The sequence below is a fragment of the Heliangelus exortis genome, chromosome 4, assembly GCF_036169615.1.
Source record: "Heliangelus exortis chromosome 4, bHelExo1.hap1, whole genome shotgun sequence".
NCBI lineage: Eukaryota > Metazoa > Chordata > Aves > Apodiformes > Trochilidae > Heliangelus > Heliangelus exortis.
Window position 1 is genome coordinate 20210458 of NC_092425.1, and position 22409 is coordinate 20232866.

The 22409-nt window shown below is 34.1% G+C and overlaps 1 long non-coding RNA gene across 1 annotated transcript in view; it reads left to right on the plus strand.

The window, feature by feature from the left end:
• The window catches only part of LOC139796341 (uncharacterized), a 244787-nt gene that overhangs the window by 137573 nt on the left and 84805 nt on the right, over window positions 1–22409 (plus strand). Inside the window, exon 2 of the long non-coding RNA XR_011725961.1 lies at window positions 21334–21498. This is a non-coding gene — a long non-coding RNA (uncharacterized lncRNA). The remainder of the gene's footprint in view (window positions 1–21333; window positions 21499–22409) is intronic.

The following is a 22409-nucleotide window of genomic DNA, read 5'->3' on the forward strand; positions in this document are numbered from 1 at the left end:
TGCCCTCCAAAAGTTTCATATGCCAGGTGAAGTGTAACAGTGCACTTTTACTCCTTTTTTTAATGTTGTTCTCCATTTCTAAATATTCATATTATCTTTATTTTATGAGATTACATATTTTTGGAAAGATCATATCTTACATCTGGAGCCAAAACATTCCTTAGTGGTTTGGAAACCTTAAAACTGTTGCTGCTAAAAGTGAGAAAGTTCTGGAGAGCCTCTGTCATTATAGGTTGAAATCCTTTCATGATATTTAAGGAACATTGTATATTTTAATATTGAAAACATTGGGGTTTAAATGCTGATTATCTGTATAAATAATCCAGATATTTTTTGAGGTTAGAAGAGAGAGGCTAAATCCTTTTGATTAAAATTGTTGAATTAAATAAAAAGAAGCATATAGAAATATGAAAGAAGTATAAAATAAGCATATAAAAGGAGTATGTACTCCCTAATCAAATGAAAATCTGCCTTTAAAGTAATAGCTCTAATACAAATTTGTAGGGGGGAGGAGGGGGAAATACAAAACCTCTTAGTGCATGTGAATGAGGAAAAAGACAAACATAACAAAGATTCTCTACTGTTTCTGCTCAATTTCTCTTGTAAAACAAATATGATTTGAATGTTAGTAGCTTAATGAATGACTAGACATATAGTTGAACAATACAATAATTAAAAATATTAAGCAAGTAACCTTTAAGCAAACAAAACAACACAAAGCAAAAAAACCTCAAACAAAAAACAAAACCATCGTCATTTTGTATTTAATTTCAGCTGCATCTTGTTCTATTGCACAATTTAAAAATGGTTCTGGCAGGATGTGTGTATCCTTTCTGTGGAAAATAGATTTATATTTTTTAATGCAATGTTAGAAAGGATTTTTTTTTCATTTTAGTTTTTTTTTTACTTAGCTACTCAGATTTACTAGCCCTTTTGCCTTAAGCCTTACTGAGTTTTGTCAGTGGTAAAGTTTGCCTCTGTGTTCTATCTTGCTACTTAAAGAAGAATTACTTTCTAAATAAATATTGATGGAGCATACTGTTTCGTGTCTTTCCACCAGTGTTTTTTAATAGTATATAGTTTTTTTAAAAACATTTAAATTTTAGGTTTGTACTAAAAGAAAAGTAATATATACTAGCTCTCTCTTAGTAGTAGGCAGTCTGTGAACTGCTTGATTGGGTGAGTAAAGATGTCACCTTTGTAGCCACTCCTAGGTAGCTCATCCAAAGCATATATCACTAATCAGTAGCTTGATATCTATTGCTGTGATATTTTCAAAAGCACTTTGTTTTTCCCTTCCTTGTCTTATGCATTTCTTTGTGCTATGTTATTATATATAAACAAACTTAAAAAAATTGTAGCTAAAATTTATCTAAAATATTATAGTAGCTAATTGTATCTAAAATATGATAGTTCAGAACCATTATTTTTCTGTTTTTACCTATTTTTTTAAATTTTATTTTATTTATTTCTTTTTTATTATTATTTTTCATTTTATTTTTATATTCTTGAAACACTGCTTTGCTTCTTACAGAAAAAAGTATCATGTTAGTATGATATCAATGGAAAGGCTGTACAAGGATCATGAAAATGATAACATCATGGGGTTTGATCCCCCCTCGTGGTCTGTAATCTTCCACTTTTTATCTTTAATGCAAGTTGTTTGTTCCTGCTGCTTCCTGTCTGTCTCTTCCCCAGCTGTGCTGAATCAGCATCTAAAGCAGCAGTGCAGCCCTGCACTGAAAGGCCCGAATTGCTATAGTGGCAATTCAGCTCTCTGGGAGAGAGGTGTCCTGGTTGCACTGGGGATATACATTTAAAACTTGTTAAAGTGAAAAAAGCTCAGGGATATGGACTAAAGAGAGAAAAATAATGGAAACAAAAATGTAGGGACAAACTGATATCTGGAAGCTGCTATTAATACCAGGAGCCCAAGTGTGAAATTAAATGGCTTAATTGCAGTTGGCCAGAATGCACCCTAGAAACCTGACAAACCCGAATATTCTCTGTTACAGAAGAGCCAGCGTATGCTCAGTGCTACATACTGGTCTTCAGCAGCCTTTTAGTTCCTGTGGAAAGGGGAAATAGTAGTAATCTTCTAGTGTAAGTTACCTCAACATTTTGGTAGATATGGTGGTAGGAATTCCACCACTGTGTGTGGAGGGAAGGTAAATGCAGATTTCAGAATAAGGCCATCTTTGATTGAACATGAGTTAGAACTTACCCAAGGGTACAATCTGCATTTCTCTTCTCTGCCTTAAGTTAAGCACAAATAGCACAGATAAGGACAAATAGAATATGAAACATTTATAGTACCTGTTGGATGAGAGATGAAATCATCCTTCTAGGAGACAGTAAAAGAAAAGAATGTGTGTGAGAGTGGAAACAGTATGAGCAGAATCATTGTAAAATCTGTCCCTGAACCAAATTTTCTACTAAACACAAAAAAGAACACAGAACTCTTAGTGAGTCTGATGAGTCTGCCCTCTCTCGTACTCTTGGTTGAAAAGGATGAAATTAGATTTTAATATTGATTCAGCTTGAACAAATTTCAGTGTTAGTGTCTGAGTAGAAATTGGATTTCACTGACCAAAGTGCATGGTGTATTTGTTTAGTTTTCACTTTGATAGAAATTTAGAAAGTCTTTATTATTCACCTTAATATTGTGAATTGCCATGTTAAGTTGCTGTTAGAGTCATTCAAGCCTGTGTATATTTAACACTGCTGTTCTTTGTGGCTAATTTCTCTGCCTTTATGTATCAATTAGTCAAAGGAAAGAAAAAGACACAAAATTGAATAAGAAATTGCTTTATGAGACATAAGCCATGTTAGAGTCAGTCTTCCAGGCAGAGGATCTGTAGAGGGCCAATAACAGTGGTAAAAAGACTATATTTTCTGTGTATACAATTTAATTAGGCTGCTTCAAAAATGCAGGAGTGCTCTTCTCCTGAAAAGTTCTCTTCCAGTTTTCTTTGATTACTGGGTTTAGTTCTAGACATCCTTTTTTAAGCCCAGGTAGTGATATTATACCAGTTTGTTGTGGTCAGCGATTCTTAATATTTAGTTTTTGGTTTTATTTTTATTGCATAATGTTTCACACAACAAGAAAACATGTTTTTATGCATTGCACATGCTATATAATGTTAGCTGTTACATGACTATTTGGGGAGCCTGCTCAGTCATTGAATAATGTCTGTTTATTAAGTAACTGAGTCACACAGATCATATTGAAGAAATGAAGATTGGTTCTTTAGCCACCCTCACCTTCATACCCAGCATTGCAGTGGGAATAATCTTGTGTTGGTCAACAGGGATATTATTAGTGTATTTTACCCCTCTATAGAATAAAAAAATCCTGCTCAGAATAATGCCCCAGCAGGTAGGGGGCAGTGTTTTTTAGTACAAGGCTGATTCACTTCCTCATGTCTGTTCTTTTCTATTATTAGTACATCCATGAGATCACTTCTAATGATTTCTAATTCTATTGAAATTTAAAAAAAATAAATCTGTACCGTTGTCATTCTTGACCATAACCGTGCAAGGGTAAGGTTAGAAGAGAAAAAGGACAGAGTGATGTATGAGGTTAGTGGAAATTATGTCAGGCACAACATGAGTGTACCTTTTTTATCATACAGACACACACATTCTGAAATATTTTGTTTGCATTTTTTCAAAGGGGACAGACAGAAACTAATGAAATTTTAAGCTAAAGAAATAGCATCTGTGGTTAAGATAACATGGCTTAATTAAATTGCAGTACAAATTACCAGATGATGTTATAGAGGCCTAAACCATAGATGAGTTCAAAAAGGGATTAGTTGAATTTCTAGCTGAGGAATGTGTGTGCTAGGAATTGGCAGAAACCTGAGAAGCATATGAAAGAAGAATTACTATAGGCATCAGTTAATATCCACTGTCAGAGGTAGAAAAATGGACAAAATGAGACTCACTGAGAATTTTCTCTGGGTGAGAAGTATGTGTTTAAAACAGTATAAAAGTTGACTTCTGTGGTATCAGAAAAGTTTTCAGATGCCACTATGACATCTGACATATTAACATGGATCAACAAGTGGAAATTAACTGTCTAAAAAGGCATAGCCCTACCTTTCAGATTATTTCAGCATGAACCACCACATCTGAAAATGATGGTAAAGAGGAAATATCTTAAGTTTCTTAGGTGTTCATTATAGTAATGCTAATGTTATAATGGTAAAATGCTAAAAGACATTGTTAGTGGTGGCAAAACATACTTTTGGAAAACTGGATTCTATCATATCCAGAGAAGAAAATTGAAAAACCATCCAATAGCTGCAAGTGTTATACAGTTTTTTATTCAAATAGTAAATAATAGCAAACATACAACGTTGACTGAAATCTAAATCAGTAATAAAAATGCTGGATATATGTCCTATTTGGAATAGAACAACCAGACAAAAAAATACTTTTCTTTGAGTTAAAACATATGAATACACTATGGCATAAAGGTTAAGACTGAGAAAGAATCAGGTTAAAACTTAGAAAACCTTTTTTGTTCACTGGGGGCATTGCCTTTCACATGAAATATCCAGACTGTGGCTAAAAAATACTTTATACAAAACACTGGACTTTTAGATACTTCATTCAGTAGTAGACTAGGTATTACTATTCTTCCCACAAAAGCAAGATTTCACTGCTTTTTGCATCCTAAAAAATAGAGTTACATATTTCCTGGCACACATTTGTTTCCTCTGTTAATTTAATGAGCTAAGAATAACCACATTCACACATTTTCAACACCATGAATCTCTTATATATTTTTTAGATTTTAGGGTGTTTAGAAGAGTTACTGTATTTTTTGTGTGGTTGAGTATGTGTCTGTAACTTATGTTAATAGTAATAAATTCCGGTGTTCAGAATGGCTATTTGAAAATAGAACTTTTTTTCCTGGCTTTCTGGCACTGTTGGATTAGCTGGTTCTTAAACTAAGAAACATAGTGATCTATTAAGCATATTAACAACAGAACTGTAAATTTAATGCATCTGTGACTGGTGTTTAAAGATGTCTAAACTTTCAGCCTCTAAAAATTCCAGTGGGCTTAACTGTCCCAGGATTCATGCAGTTATGTTTTAAACCAAAGTATTTGATTTTGAATGAGAGAACAATGTCAGACTAAATGCATATAAAAGCATCTCCAGACAGCTATATAATAGCACCATAAGAAGGAATCCATGTCTATGCACAGGAGGTTATCTTGTCAGATGGAAGAAAATATTCTGCTTTCAATGTTATACTTTAATAAGGATCAAAAGGTTTTAACTGTCAATAATAACTTCCTTAATTCACCAAACAAAATTTAACTTTGATTTATCATAGAATCATATAATCTTTTCAGTTGAAAGAAACCCTTAAAGGTCATCTACTCCAATCCCCCTGCAGTGAGCAGGGATATCTTCAACTAGGTCAGGTTGCTCTGAGCCCCATCCAACTTGACCTTGAATGTTTCCAAGGATGGGGCTTGTACCACCTCTGGTACTTGTTGTACCACTGGGCAACTTGTTCCAGTGTTTCACCACCCTTACACGAAAGAATTTCTTCCTTACATCAAGTCTCAATCTACCGTCTCTTATTTTAAAAGCATTGTTCCTTGTTCTATCACTACAGGCCCTGCTAAAAGGTTTCTCCCCATCTTTCCTATTAAGCCCCCTTTAAATATGGAAAGGCTGCATTAAGATCTTCCCAGGAACTTCTGTTCTCCAGGCTGAACAACCTCAACACTCTCAGGCTTTTCTCATAGAAGAGGTGTTCAATCCCTTTGATCATTTCTGTTGGCTTTCTGAGAAGCAAGTGAGTATTGCAGGTGGCTCATGTTGGGTTTTTCATCAACCAGCATGGCCAACTCCTTCTCCTTAGGACTGCTCTCAGTTCATTTTCCTCCCAGCCTTCACTTGTGCTTGGAATTGCCCGACCCATGTGCAGGAGTTGAACTTCATGAGGTTCACAAGGCACACATCTCTTTTTATTGTGAAAAGTTTCTGCAAGCCACATAGATGCTCTTGTCCAGTATTAAGGAATACTGAGCTTGCAGCTGGGACAATAAATCCAAGTATTTGTTTGCATGCAGTGTTCCTTAAAAGCTAGTTCCCATTTGTACTTACAATGCATACCTTGGGGAACTTCATTGTTATAGGGTGAGACAAAACCCAAAATTTATATAAGCTCAAAGAGTGCCTATTTTTTTTTTCTATTTCTATGCTTTTCAGCCTGTATTTTTCAATAGATCTTAAGTTTTCTTTATTTTATTGTCCCACCGGAATTCATTAACTCTAGTTCCAGAGTATAAAGGAGACAATTTAGATGTAGCAATATTTGAGTTATTTTCATTTGGAACTGAGATGTCCAATCAACACCTGCAGACTGTGTATGCATTAGTTTACTCTGCATGATGCCTAGGAAGTATAGTCTAATGATGTTTTTGATAGAGTAAACATTTGCAAACAAGGCTTTTATTGTATGTATTCTCATTGCTGTATGAACAAAGAAAATTAATCACCCTGGCACCTCTTTTCTTGTAAAATTAACTTATCATGAATTATATTTAATTCTCTTTCACTCTATATTTAGATTTCTGATACTCAGACTGTTCAAAACCACATATGCATTTATAGTTAGTGGATTATTTTTCATGGTATTTTAGTATTAAATCACTTTTATCTGAAAAAAAAAAAAAAAAAAGGCTTCTAAACATTGTCTTTGTAAGTGTAAGCAGTTAGATTTATGAGTCTCGTATGTAGCAAAGATTATAGGAAAGTTCTCAACAGGAATCTCTCATAGATTTTTTATAAAAATATTACAAAAAAGTACCCGTTCTGTTAGATGAAACAATTTCAAACTTCTTTCATTACTTGAAGACGTAACATTGTCTTTAGAGATCTTTTGAAGTTAAGGTTTTTTTAGATGGTTGAAAAAATTCTTCCAATATTTGAAAGAGATGGATGGTCATAGAACTTCAGGGCAAACCCCAAGAGGGTTTTGATCCGTAGTCCCTTAAGTTGCTGTACATTTGTGTTTTCATTCATACCAGTGCCTTCAAATGCTTGCCAAGTTTGAAAAATATATATCTTTGTTTTATTTCACATTAAAGGTGTCATTCAGAGAGGCACTGTAAAACAGTATATCCCCTTTATGTTGCTCTTCTTGGGAGTCAAGAAATAGTGCAGCTTAATAAGGTGCTACATAGGTTACCGGCAGGACTTTATGATGGACTTCAATAGCTTTACTTCAAAGGTAAACTTAAAAGACCTATAACAAAAAAAAAAATTAAGTGAAGAGTTAGTTCCCCAAGATACTATTTTTCATGAAGACATAGTTCAATAATAATACTAAATAAAAAATACAGATTAGCAAAAGCAAAGGCATAAAGAGATTCTGTGTTTGTTCTGATTTGTTATTAGTGAATAAATAATTACATGAATTAAATATTTAGATATTTAATAGTCAGAGCTAAGACTATTTTTAAGAAACTTGAAAATAATTTATTTGAAACCATATAAATGACAATTTTCTGAAGAGCTAAGGAAAACAGTAACATTTATGAAAACCAAGAAACACATGTTTAATGTTTTAGAGCACTTGAAATGTGAACATACTGTGTTGGTAGTACCAAAACTGATTACCAGAAATATATATTGTTTATTGTTACCCTGCATGGCCCCCGTATTTATTTCTGTGGAATGCTTATGTCATTCTTTGTGCTTTTTTGTCATTGAATCTTCTGAGGTAAATGTAGTGCATCTAGAACATTGGAATATAGTTTTTTGCTGCTTTTAATTGTATCCTTCTGTGTATCCTTAGCTGACATAGAAACTTAAGACTGAGCTTAGTATGGTACTTTGAATCAAACTGTGATATTTACTTCTAAAATTAATATGCAGTTATATTCATGAAGAAGTATTGAGGATGAATATATAGTAAACTTGCTCTAATGATAAAGAAAATTGAACCTAAGTAGTCATAGCTTTTAGAACTATATACATTATGAATTCTTACACTTTTAAATACATATTGTAGCAGTTAAATTTACAGTTGCATGCCTAAGACAATATAGTGAGATTTTGTATGAAATTAGTAATTTTCACCATGTTCTTGTCCTCTCTTGCTTAGAACTTTTAGTACAGTAATTAAAACCAACCAAACAAAAAAACAATAACAACAACAAAGCAACAACCCAACACAGATTTAAAAAGAAATTATTATTTCAATACTACTTCATTTCCCAATTTTCTTGTCCCTTTCTCCACGGATAAAGTGCAAATAAAGGAAATAGATCAACATAACCACAGTGAGGTTATCTGGACGTTTTGTGGGCCATCACAGCTTATATACTTAAAAGCAAGAGACTGGAAACTTCGCATTGGATTATGTTTGATTTTAGAGGTCATGAAAAAAAATAGTAGTTTAGGCTAAATCTGATGTTTAACTATTCAAATGCTGCATCTGAATATGCAGCTACAATAAAGCTCCATAATGGTTCAGTGAAAAATGTTGCATTCTATCAGATTACCAGTAGGACTGTGTCTCCCCTCATATATCTTCGCAGTTTATCTATAGGAAAAATTGAGGTACAGCATAAACACATAAAAAACTTGCAGTACTGAGATCAGATCAAAGCTCTCTCTTGCAGAATATTGTGTTTGATCAATTATGAATATCTAGGGAGTAGTATGAAAACAGTTCAAGTATATATTGATAGTTCCCACTCCACTTCCACAGAGGTGTGTGAAGCCACTTCCAAATATACTGTCATCCATTTTTCCATGAGTGGGTCTCATTCCGTCACAGTTTTGCTATTTGTATGAGAAGAGATGCACTATTTCCTTTGAACCTGTTGCCCCCTAGCTTCATCTATAGTCCCCAAATCTTTGTATTATAAGAGATAATTAATTGTTGCCAAATTACTTTCTCCATACCACGTGTGAATTTCTAGCTACCTGTTAAACAGACACCATATTTGTCCAAGCTGATGAGTTCTGGCAAACTTAATCTATTTGATGCATTTTGGCTACAGGGCATATATGACACCTGAACTGCAAACAGCTTGTGGTAGTGGCTGGGGCCATAAAGACAAACTTCAAAATATTCAGCAACTGACATATTCTGATTTGGTTCAGTTCCATTCCAAAATATTTCTTCTTCATTGAATTCACAAAAAATCAAAAAGATCAAAAGAAGTTACCCAAAATAATGTTTTCCTATGAAAGATTATATTTTGGAAATCTTATTCCAGTGATAGCAAAAAGAGACTTAGAAAAGTTTCCAAGTGGTTCTATCCATAATAAAAAAAGCAGAATACAGTGACATCTCTATATAGCATCTCTGCAATCCATATGCATAGGCACTCCAGTATTTATCATAAAGAAAAAGTATGAGAGGATCACTCAAACTCTGTCCTGAATTTTAAGTAAGCAGTAATATTAAAAAATAATTATTTGAATTTTACTTTTATATATAAATAAACTTGTGTGGATTTGTAGTCGTAGTCAATATATATATAAAATGCAAGTTGGGTGTTGTGAGAGTCTGATGATCTCACTGGTTGGAATCTGCCTCAAAAGAACAATTTTAAAGTGAAGAGCCCTGGCTAGGGTGGAATGTACCTGGCCTGGCCAGAGCTGAGCAGGGGGTGACACCCAGAAGGAGATAAGAACTAAGAAATAAGGGCTGGGTGGAGACTGCTCCCCTTTTCTGATGGTCTGCAATGCTGGGATGTCCCTCAGGCACCATTACCCTGGCCAGGGTGGAGGAAGCCACCTTGGTTGTACTGATGCTGATGGACCTGGCTGAGGGGTCTGGGACGGAGCGGGGAGTGGGGACTGGAAGAAGATAAGAGCTGATGAGTGGGTGGGGGACTGCACCCTTCTGCAGGGGCTCCCCTCCAGGCAGCTCCCTCCTGTCTGCAATGGCTCTGATGCCAATGACCCTGGCTCCTGCAGCAGTTGACAGACCACTGCCCCTTTGGAACAAGGGAACTTTGGGGGTATAACAGATGTCTACTCTGGCCTCCTCACTTCATCATCTCTTGACCCACCGCCATTTTGCATTGGACCCTGTTCAGGACCAGCGCCATCTTGAAGAAACTCGCTGGACAGCTGGGCCCCTGGTGGTGACTCTGTCTCTCTCTCATACTTTCTTTCCACTTTCTAATCCTTTTTCTCTCCTACTTCTCTCTCTCTCTATCTTCTTTTCCTTTCTCCCTCTTTTGCCTGGCTCTATCATTTTGCTTGTGTCAATTCTCAAATAAGAGCTTATTCTTGCACCTGACCCTTGACAGTTGGACTTTGTCTTGTGGATCCAAAACAAAATAAATTTTAATGTTATCCCAGACTGTAATAGGTGTTAAATCTATTTTGTGCTTACTCTTAAAATACACAAATGTCTCCATAAGTAGGTGAGAAATGGTGTTCTTTTAAGTAAAGGTAATTTCTATTTTCTAATGCGTTGGCTTTGAAACTTGATCTTGTCTCAGGAGAAAACACATAATATCATGCTTCATCACTTCTTGAAGTTTGCCACTTCCTTGGCTCACATGAAGCTTTTCAGAACAATGTTTTACATTTCCTCTACAAGATAATTGTTTTAAATCTAATGATCTATTTAATGATTAATGTAATTCACTGTTAGAAATAGACATGTATCTCTAATTTAAAATACTATGTGATCATATTTAGGGATGCATATCATAAATTGCGTTCAGAGTTAGTGAAAATACAAAAATAGTAAATTTAAAAAATTATATATATATATATTTAAATTTTAGGGCCAGGTCATTAGAGCTGTTTCATGTCTGTCTGCATTTATCTTAGTGAATAAGCAGGTTAGTTAAAAAGTATGTGGCAAAATGTGTTTTGATTCCATTTCATTGTAACTTTACACTTAGAAGAAACTGCTCCTAGGGTGATGTGGATAGGTTATGTTGCTAATCTCACAGCTATCTCTCTAGCTATCAGTGCTCATAAATCACACAGTCTGTAGTAAGAAGAGTAAGTTTAAGAGGTTAGAAATCCAGAGAAAACTGACAGAGGTGATAGATTATTTGAAATTATTACAGACTGAAGATTGTGTATGAAAGGGAAGGTCTTGCATTTGAAATATATGCCTGCCTTTATTGCCCTTCGGGGATATGTACCATGTGCTAGATACATAGACTATTTTTAAATTATTAACTGATAATGTTGATAACCTCATAATTGAAAATTATGAGATGAAAGGTCTCCTAAATCTGATGGATCACATTTTTAAGTAAGTTCCCACTTATAGGAAAAGATTGTTTTGTGTATTCAGTTCATCAACTGGAGGGAAATAATCTGAATACTTTGTATGGTAACACATTCAAAATTGATGTGTATTTGGCTAGAAGAACTCACAGCTGATCTCAGTCACTGAATAAACTGCAAATTTTGTTTCTTAAGCACCCTATGAAGCCATAATAAGGGATTCTGAATGCAAATTAAAGATGTGTTACTCAGCACCATACTTACAAAATAAACCCCAAGAAATCTCTCTAAAATGCTCATCTGAAAACACTAGAAAATACGTTTTTGCTTTTTCTCATGGAAGAAATAGTGATCAAACTATATGTGTAGCTGAATGAATAATTTGCAGTGATCTGTCTTAATTTCATCATTAATGTCCATAGCATGTTTAAGAAGATCTGAATTTTCTTGCATATGCTAATTATTAAAAATACTTTTTTTAAGTACTTGTGCAAAAAATTCTTGGTATGTACCTCATCTACATCTCTGTCTGAAATATTGAACTTTCATTATAGACTGGATTGCATGTTTTTCTGATTCAGCATGTGTAAATGTCTCACCTTTTGCTGAATTTAAGGACATAGGATATTATAATTTCTATGCATATATTACTTTTAATTAAAATAAGAAATCAGTTTTCATGGCTAAAATATTAAATTAAATATATATCTATATCTATATCTCTATATATATATCTATAGCTCATGCAACTGTATAAAATTAAGGATAACAACATAAATTTTGAAGTGTTTGCCCAATCATAGAACTGTACATATGAATAAACTACAGAAAAAAATAATTTGCATGTATGGTATTCAATTTAATCATCTAAACAGTAAACAATTCTGTAAAACTGTCTTGAAAAATCATAGTTGTAATTAATACTGGATTCTGTTCCACCTTTCCCGAAATATTTTTAATCTGATCATTAATGTGATTTTTTTCTTTTTTTTTTTTTTTTTTTTTTTTTTTTTTGTAAAACTTGCAGGAAAAGGAAACGTTGCTGACATAGATAGGTCTCAATTTGTACAGGGAAATTTTCTACCTTCCAAATCAGAGCTGTAGTTACTAGATATACTTTTCACTTGACTTACATATGTGGCTACCTAGACGTCTCTTTCTGGGTTCTTGTCTTCTGATTCACTTGCTTTCTCTATAAAAGACAAACATTTGTTACAGGTTCAGAATGGATTTTCTTGCTTGTGCCACTGTATATAAACACAATTCAACTTCAGCTATAAAACGGAGACAGGGATATCAGATATTTAGTAGCTAAAATGCAAGGCATGAAGAAATTAAAAGAGTAGCATATTAGAGCTATAGCATATATTGGTCTATGTATTATTTTTAACTTCCATTCCTTGCGTTCAAATACTGTAATACTTGAACTAAAGCTCAGTGCTTTCAGTGATCAAGCTCACTGAAAACTATCACTGATCTCAGCTAGAGTTCTCTGTCTAAGTAGTGGCTGAAGCGAGTGCTTCAGAAATATATTTTGTGCTGAAATAAAATTTTAATAATTCCTACTGTTGCATCTTGAAACGAAGTTATACCATTTTTCAGCTATCTTTAATTCAGGAAAAACTAGCATAGACTGCTTTCAGATATGCTTTTTATACAGTTTAATAATGATGTGTTAGTCTTCAAATATATGTCAGTCAAAAGAAAAAACAGAAGTCGAAAACCAGTGACTCGAATTTTTCTTCTAGATGTTAATGATTACAGAGTAGGTAACATAACCCTATTATTAGTGAATCCATGAAATCATGGAGTAAAAAGGACAATTTAAGAGTTAGTTAGGGGTAGTACCAATTCCATAATTGCTAATATGTCCTTGTTTATGTAAGTATGTCACAGAATTAAGTTCTATGTTCAGGGGCTGAATTTTTTCATTTTTAAATTCCATGCATGTAAGTGGATGAATGCTAATTACTTGTACTACTGTGGGGTTGCTTCAGCATTTTGGGTAAATACTGGTAGTGCTATCATTCAGTTATTATAACTGAAATATTAAACTGTAAGTAAAGAAATATCAAAGGGCTAATGATGTCATGTAGCAACTGTGTTGTTTTCCCATTGAAATACTTCAAGTATTTCTGAAGCAACAGCATTAGACATTTCTACTCTGGATTTGTTAATAAAACTAGGCTTGACTTATACATACCTAATTATTTTTTCCACTACAAAATAAAACAAATAATGCTAAAAATACTTCATATAATCTACAGTAGCACAAGATAAATTCAGTAAGTTGTTAATTCATATGGGGTTTGTCTTGGTTTTTCAACAGTGTTGAGGAAGTGCTGAGGAATACAAAGGAAGATTGATTCTAAGTGCACGATTACAAAAAATAACAAAATCATTTGGAGTTTTACATAAAATGTCCTCGTCTGTAGAAATAGTGTGTAGATATTTCAGGTGTACTTTTAATTATTATATCTTTAAAGTCTACATGTAATTACTCCCACAGTGATGGCAGTAACTAAACACTCCTCTTCTCTAAAACCAGTGCATATTTTCACAGCTGGAGTATAATGCATATCAACGCATTTTAATGATATTTTGCCATTGGAAAAACATCTATTTATCTAAATTAGTATCACCAGCATATTGATTCCTTAGCTTGGAGCTAAGGAATCCCATGCAATTGTGTAGTATGAGAAATTGCAACACTTAAATCCCATTGAGAACCCTTACTGGCTTCAAGTTTCTGTTTTCAAGAATAGCAAGAAACCATTTTAAACTAACTCTTGATATATCTGTTAGGTCTTGCATGATCTTACAAACATATGAGATTGTTGTTTAACAACAATTAAAATTAACACATATATTTAACTCTGAAAATTACTTGAAGAATTCATTCTTTTGTGTCCATACAATCTGAAGTCCCCCAAAAAACACAACAGTGAGCAACTAGAGATGTAGCAGACATCATGTCAGAGATATTGAAATATTGAATAAATAGTGAATCTCACATAGTAGTTTTTATAATCAGCAATTGTGTATAGTCCTGGCTCTTTCCTGACTGTTACACAGTCACCACATTAAGGCAATGGTCTGACTTTACCCAGCCATGCATTCATAGGGAAACAAATCTTGGGAGTTTTCAATACTGTCATACTACCTAGCTAATAAGTTAAAGCATCTGCCTTCCTAGACCAGTGGCCAAAGTAATCAGACATTAAAAAAAAAAAACAACCAAAAAACCCAAAAACCAAACCAAAACAAAAAAGCATAGCAAAAACCTGACACCCCAGTTTAATTAAAAATGAAATTTAAGAAAGGGATTTAATTTCTGTAGAAACAAATGATTGAACCTGATAGTTCTGAAGTCCTGTGTTTCGAAGACACAATCAATGATTGCATGGTGATATTTGTTTTCCCCAGGTATTTACTGTATGATCTTGTAAAGTGAAGAAATATTTGTTATTTTGGTTCCATAGCTACATTTCATGTCAAATTGGCTTCCTAATATTCTGTAGAATCACTCTATGTTTTCTGCTGCGTGGTATAAACCCTCTAATATTTGATAAGATTATTACGTGAAACTGGAACATGAAGTTGGAAGGCGGAAAATTTACCTGTATTGAATTAATTTTAAATAAATATAGCAAAGACTTAAAATACAATTTCTTTCTATGATAATGCACATTCCTGATTGCATAGAATGCTATGAATGTGGAAGATGGAGTGACTTTGGCAGTGTTACAGATGAGTGAAGAGAACATGTAAAAAGATTTACACAGCTGTAAAGAGCAGAGTGTAACACTCAGAAGAAGAGCAATTGATATCCTAATCTAAATCAACCTCTTGGAGGCATTTAACCCTTGGTGTAAAAGCACACATCAAGCCATATATTGTAAATAGAAAACTTGCCTAAAAATGTATGTCTGTTGCCTTTGAAACTGAGTCCTTTTACAGTGTCTTTAATATGTTCTTTCTGCTGTGTTTTTGTTTCATAAAAATTCTAAACAGCATAGTTCTGTACAAGCTCACAAAATCATCAGCTTCTGCTGTCCCAGAAATGGCATTATATAAATGGATATCACTTGTTAGGATTTGGTTCCAGAACTGAGGATGAATTAACATTCCAGAACATGCAAATGTAAAATATTATACACTTAAATTTACAACATACATAAATTATTTACACTGATTTATCTTAGAATACAAATCTTAGCATTGCAATATAATGTGGTCATCTTAAAAGGCATTTTGTTTGCTCTGCATTTCCTCCAGACTTAATTCTTTCAGCAAAAATTTTTCAAAATTCAACCTCTTTATTGTCATATTTACATGAACACATAGCACAGAATTCTAACTGTATGCAGTAATCAACACCATGAAGTTCTTTCCCAGTACAAAGTGTTTGCTTGTCATTACTACGTTTGTTTCCTGTTTTGTTCTTCAGCGCTGAATTTGACAGATACACTCTGTGCTAACAGTGGCTTGCTCTGAACTGTATAAAGGGAAAACTGCCAGTGCAAATTGTTTCAAAGAACTACCAAATTGACTGCAAGAATAGCAAAATACAGCCAGGGAAAAAAATAGCACAATCATGAACTTTAAGAACAGCACTGGTTATTAATATGTCTGTATTTTCTTTATAAGATTTTTTTTCCCATTTTGCCATATTGTGAATATGAGAATGAATAGCACTGTAGAGACTCTGAGAATCTTTTGCAATTGATTTTTACTATTTAAAGAACATTTCTATCAAAGGGTAGATTTCGGCTTCCCTGCAATGTGCTTGCCTGAGTTAACTGGGCCTTGTACTCTTGAAAATTCTACAGGTAAAATGGAGTGGGTCCATTTCACCCCATTCTCAGTCTCTTAGGTACAGTGCAGCTGCTCTGTGCTCTTTGTTCTTCTTCTCCCTTCTGAAGGTTTTCTGTCTCACCAAATTGGCAACATTTAAAATATAAGAAATAATTCTACCATCAAACATTATTAAGAGCTAAAAATGATTTGTTAGCAAAGCAGATTTTCTTCACTTCTTCCTGACAAATGAAGCAGACTTGTCAGGCTACCCTGCTTTCATATCCAAAGAGTACCATTCACATCACTGAAGTGATACAGAGTGCTTTTGTGTGAACAGAAGTGTTAGTTGTTGTCAGTGCTCCTTAAGGGTCTGACAGCTGTTAGCTTTCAGAAACAGCACAGAATGCAGAATGCAGAAATAATGTAGAATACGTGGATTTTAGCAAAATGTAGAGCAAAGAAAATTAGAAACAGGAGAAATTAGGGGCCATGGAGCTCCTACACAAGTCATAGGGAAAGGGTATCCATTAAAAAAAAACAAAAAGGAAAAAAAACACACATAAAAAACCAAAAAAACAGAAAATAAGGAGCAAATACATCAAGATATTACGGGAATAAATTATGTTGAATCATGCTTATGTTATTCTGGCAAATGTTATCAATTCCTTGAGTTATCAATTCCTTGTTATCAATTCCTTGAGTTATCAATTCCTTGTTATCAATTCCAGAGTATCGGATACTCTGCGCTTAATAATACCCTTTTGCTATGGTGGTATCCTTGCTAAATGTATCCTCTAAAAAATAATCAGAAAATTTTACTTCATACTATTTTAAATATTGTGATTCTATATACAGACAGAATTGCCAGGAAAAAAAGTGTTTTTTTTTTCCTTTCCTACTCTAAACTAGTGTCAATGGCCTCAGACCTAATAGCTGGATTAAGCATACAGTAATTAATCAGGGTCTCTTTTATTGAATATCTAGTTTTCTGATTACCATGTGCTTACATGTCATCAAAAACATATGGCAAGTGAAATCCTTGAGTACAGAAAATTTCTAATATTTATTATTTTGTGGTCAAATAGCCTACATCCATGGGGGACCAAAAAAGCAAGGTGAAATATTTCTTGAATTTTTTTTTTCCTATTTTATGATTACTACCTCATATGGAACAGAAAAATCTGTACTGAGGTGAGGTATTGAACCTGTTTATAAGGTGAAGCATATATTTTTAAAAATTTTTATAGGATCCATGCAGCTTATCATTTGAAGGCAAACATCACTTAGAATTTTTCCACCCATGGTTCTAGTCTAATCTCTGCTTAAAATCTATCATATTTAGCCATGCTTTGTGGTAAATACAGAATATACGATATATAATACAGTACAGTGAAAAGGTTATGAAACTGTATTAATTTGAATACTCAAGACACAGGAACGATAGAGGAGCATTTCAGTCTCTAAAAAAATAATTTCTGGTGTGTATGGAAAACTGTATCTCAGGAAATGGAAATTAATCTGTTTTGGAAAAGAGGCAAAGCAGTCAAAATACTCTTATATGTCTCCTTGAACTAATAATTCGGGTTTACATTCAGTTACTCCCCTTTATGCCATCTTCTGAAACAGCAGTACCTCATACCAAATTATCAGGGTAGCATCTGTCAATACTTTTGTCTAAGGAATGTTGAACTACTGGATCAAAACTGTATCTCTGATACTTTCGCTAAGGTATCCTAATTTTCTGCCCAAGTTACATATTAGTATTAGGGCATATAGGATCTAGGGGTTTATAAGCAGTGAGTTTCTTTTGAAGGAATAAATTATTTGCACTAAGCTCTTATGTGACGATAACATAAAAAAAAAGATTCTTTTTTCTCCACTAAAAGAGATTTCCTAAAGATATGTAAGAAAGTACAATATGGATGCATATCACTGTCATAGTTTACAGCATTGAGTGGAAACAAACTTTAGATAATTTTGACTTTATCACAGCTCTTAAAATAATGATTTTAGCTTGGAGGAGAGAGGAGAATAATGAGTTTATGCTGTTGTAAATGTTTTCACAAATGCTACAAAAATTACTTCAGCTGTTGCTTCTTAGGAAAAAGTAATCAATAAAGGATGTCAGACATAACAAATGAGAATTTCAGGCCCAGTGACAGTAGACAGAGACCTGGGTATCTTACATTCACACACCTTTCAATCAAGTAATATGTGTACTGCAGTGGCATAAACTGAACATACTCTGGCAGCCAAGTAGACTTTGATCACTTTTGTTCATAGCTGTGACTCATATTTCAGTAGCCTTTTTTTTCTAAGCTACTGATCTTCCCTAAACTTTACAGTGAGTGCTCAGTAAACTTAAAGAAACCTTTACTTATTCTGCTAACAGACATTAAATACTCATGCTGGGTCACACTGTTTTGTTTTGTTCTTTTTTTTTCCTTAATATAGCAGATACAATCTTTGTAACTTTTTTTTTTTTTTTTGTCCAGTGTCCTTCACATTCTGCAGAAAAGTTACAGTGAAAGGTGAATTTCTTTTTATAATCACAGTGCTTTCGTTTATCAAGTTTCCTAGCAGAAATGAATTTTGACAATACTAATTGCCTAAATTTGTTTTTCTGATTGATGTTTTTTCTTCATTCATTTTCTTATTGATTATGCCTATGATTTTTGCTGATTTAATGGCACATTATGATACTGCACACAATTAAAAATAAATATGTTTTCAAAATCACACTAATATGTCAGAAGGGAAGGGTAAGAAGAGTTCATTTTTTCCCAGTAAGGATATGAGGATACAGAAGGCGTAAAACAGATTGGTTAATTCTTTTTTTGGTTTGTAATGGTATACTGCAACCTCATAAAGAACACACAGGTAAAAACATACGGTATACCATATGCCTTTGGTCTCTGCTGCTATTGTGCCTATATGGTGTCTGTCTGGATCTAAGAATTTTTTTTTTTTTTAATGAATTTTGTTCAGGTTAGAGCATAATGGGAGCAGTCTGTGCAGTCTGTGGAAGTTTTATGTGTGCAGTACAAAAGTGAAGCTTTATGCTGCATGTTCTGGGATGAAGGCGTGTGGGAATCTGAGCTTTTAAAGGATGCTGAGGCAATGAGAGAGAATTGCAGAGAGGACACTGTTCTCTGTGTTGGCTGTTGAGCAAGACCTCTGGAATGGAACCTTGGAAAGAAGTAACATTTGGCTTGCAGACCTACTAGGTGATAGAGTAGTCAAAGTTTTAATTTACTTCTGCTAGATCTACTTTGGCACTGCCCTGTTGTAGTGGACCTAACTGGTTGCTCTTTCTCCTTCTCTACCAGTCAGAAGAATTGTTGACCCATGCAGAACACATACTGTGCTTCTGCCTGCAAGGATGAAAAGCAGTTGTGTTAGCTGTCTTGTCTCAGGTCTCCCAGAGGCATCATAACTATCAGAAGCAGAGTGTGACCCAAAAGTTGTAGGAGCAGAGCTACCATTCTACACCTTTTCATTTTTTAATGCTACAAGAATTGTAAATAACTCCTTAAAACATCTCAATCTCCAGTGTCTCCAGAGAAAAACAGTAAAAAAATACATTTTGTGTGGTCATTTATAGCCAGAAGTACCAGTTAAAAATACAGCATGGAAAAAAATAGGGGAAAACTGAAGCTTTTTCGTTCAATAGAGAGCAATAGTGAAAATCACCCTGAAATAGATGCTAAAAATATTTGGTTTAGATTTTGAGCTCTCTAAGGAAGAGTCACCTCAGAGATGACTTTTTGGAAACACCATCTTGTCTTCTACTGCCTTTTGTTTATTTTTTTTTAATAATAGCTCCTATTAAAATCCAAGGAGATAGTTTTTTATTACTTCTGCATTAATTTGAAATTATTAATTCTCTCGGCACTTGCTATTTTCTTACATCAAGAATGTCTATAAGAAGTAATTATTACAATGATTTAAAGTAGAAGAGATCACAGAAGATAAGCATGCTATACATTAGGAGGTTCAAACATTTTTTCAAGGTTGGGAGTATTTTCAGTGGTTTGGAGGAATGTAAATGGATTGCCAAGAAAACACAAATTCTTCAATAAATATATTCTTTAATTTTTAGGGGTATATAAATAATGATTTTGAGACATCAAGAATACTTTCTGCTTTGTTCATATTTTAATAGCATGCTTCTTTTTGCTTTTTCAGTAATTAAGTCTTACAACATTCCAGAAAGCATAAATCCTGCTGAGATGTTTAAGTTTGGAGCAACCTCTTGATGTACAAACAAAATAAATTAAAAAAGATACCCATGATCTTAAAAAGCTCGTTTGCTTTTACCTTTGAAAGAAAATTGAATGGTGAAGCAATCCGGCCTACTGAAACCGTTCTAGTCTCCTTGTTAACTAGAACCTCTTTTTGAAATTCATTGGCTTCAATTACATTTTTTAAAGAATTTTAATTACGTGCCTGAAAAGAATAAAGATGCTCCAGGCTCCATTTGTTTATCATGGAAGGCCTAAAAAAATGAGGACAGAGCTTCCCAGCTCACGCAGGGGTTGCGGGGAGAGAGAGATGACTTTTAATTCGACAAGTTCAGAGAGATTTCTTAGTTTGACGCGCACAGCAGGGGGTCTTTGAGTGCCTGGCAATACTTCAGCATTCTGAGCTTTGAAAGTCTTTCCCTGCAGCAGAAATTGTATCAAAAGCCAATGATAATATTCCCTGCAAGGTAAAGGACCCTATTGAAGATTTCTAGAGCTGTTTATTTATTCATCAGAGTTTTTGGTTTTGTTTTTGTGAGGGACGTATCAGGTGTGTAGGTAGTAATTAACATAGATGTTAGAAAAATGAAATAAATAAATAAATAAATAAGTAGGAATCCCTCATTAATCTTTCGCCTTTCCCTACAGGTTTTCGTGGGCCATGTTCACCTATAAAATTTCCTGTCACTCCCTGCAATGTGTTCTGCATACAATCTTCAGTTCAAATCTCAGCTTTTCCTTATTTTTAACAGAATTGTCAATTCTGTCTGTCTTCTACCACCAGCTGAGTACATAAGATGTTTATGGCCATTTCCTTCCACTAAACCCTGAAAGTGATTGATTAATTTTACAGAAGGATATTCAGTTTCTTGGGTCTTTTTAAATCTTATTTTTAAAGTAGATTTGAGATAACCGTTTCAAAGCCAAGATTAAAGTTTTATTTATATTCCAGAGATCAGAGATTTAATGTTTTGGCATTACTTTCATTTGAAAAGTATACACATATGTTATTCTTTCTGTTTTTGTTTTGTTTCTGCAGCAGAGCTGAGACTGTGAGACTACTACAACCTTTCCCTAGTGTAATGTCAATGCTGACTATCACTTTGGCAGAATCAGCCAGCTCAGTGAAGAAAGAAAAACCCTCTTTCCCTCCTGTTTTTCATCTGCTGGTGGCATTCAAAGTGACCTTCCCTTATAAATATTGGTGAGTGACCACATGGGGAAACCAGTTCCTTACTGCAAAGAAACTTGTTTCAAAAAGCTGTGCTGACTTGAGGGGTTTCCATTTTTTTCACAGTATAACACCCCCCACTCCCCACCCCACCCTGCAAATGAAGGCATTTGAGGGTTTTTTTTTTTCTTTTTTTAAATTAGTTTGAGGTATTTAAAAACACTTATTTCTCTAGACTTGCAAGCAGTTATAGAACGTTATAATGTGCTATCTATTCAATCTGTATGAAAGAACCTTTCAAAATACTATTTTGGAGACAGAAATACTTCCTGACAGCAAAGAATCTCTCCCCTCTTTCTGCTACTTTCCATTGGCTAAGTGGTCTGGAATGATAAAAATTTATAGTAACACCTCAAATATGGCAATCTGAAAGTTTCACAAGTGTAGAAATTTTGGAAGGTAGCTAAAGGCTGCATTCCCAGACCCTTCTACTTTGGGAAGGATGCCTAGGGTGAAATCACAGCATTGCAGAAATTCTGATACCCACAGAGCAGTCCAGGGATGATGTAGTAACTATAGTAGTTCCATAATTGCTGTCTAAACTACATAGTTCTGAAAAAGTTTTTGGATCATTTGAGGGTATCTCAGCTGATATATCCTGCTTGAGACATTCAGTATGCCTGAAGAAATTTCAGTCTTTCAACACAGTGTTGAAAACAGATGTGTGGATAGTGAAATAGCTATCCATGGCTCAGGAATATTTACAGTACCATAACACAGAACACTACAAAGTACATAGTCAGATATAAAAAATATTTAACCTGGCTTGGAACAATTTGGAAGCTGTAAGTATGTACAGGATCTAAGGCTGGAAAGGATTACATGTATTTAATTTAAAGGTATTGCCATAAAGAGCCACTTAGCTGTCTGTCATTCAGTATTAA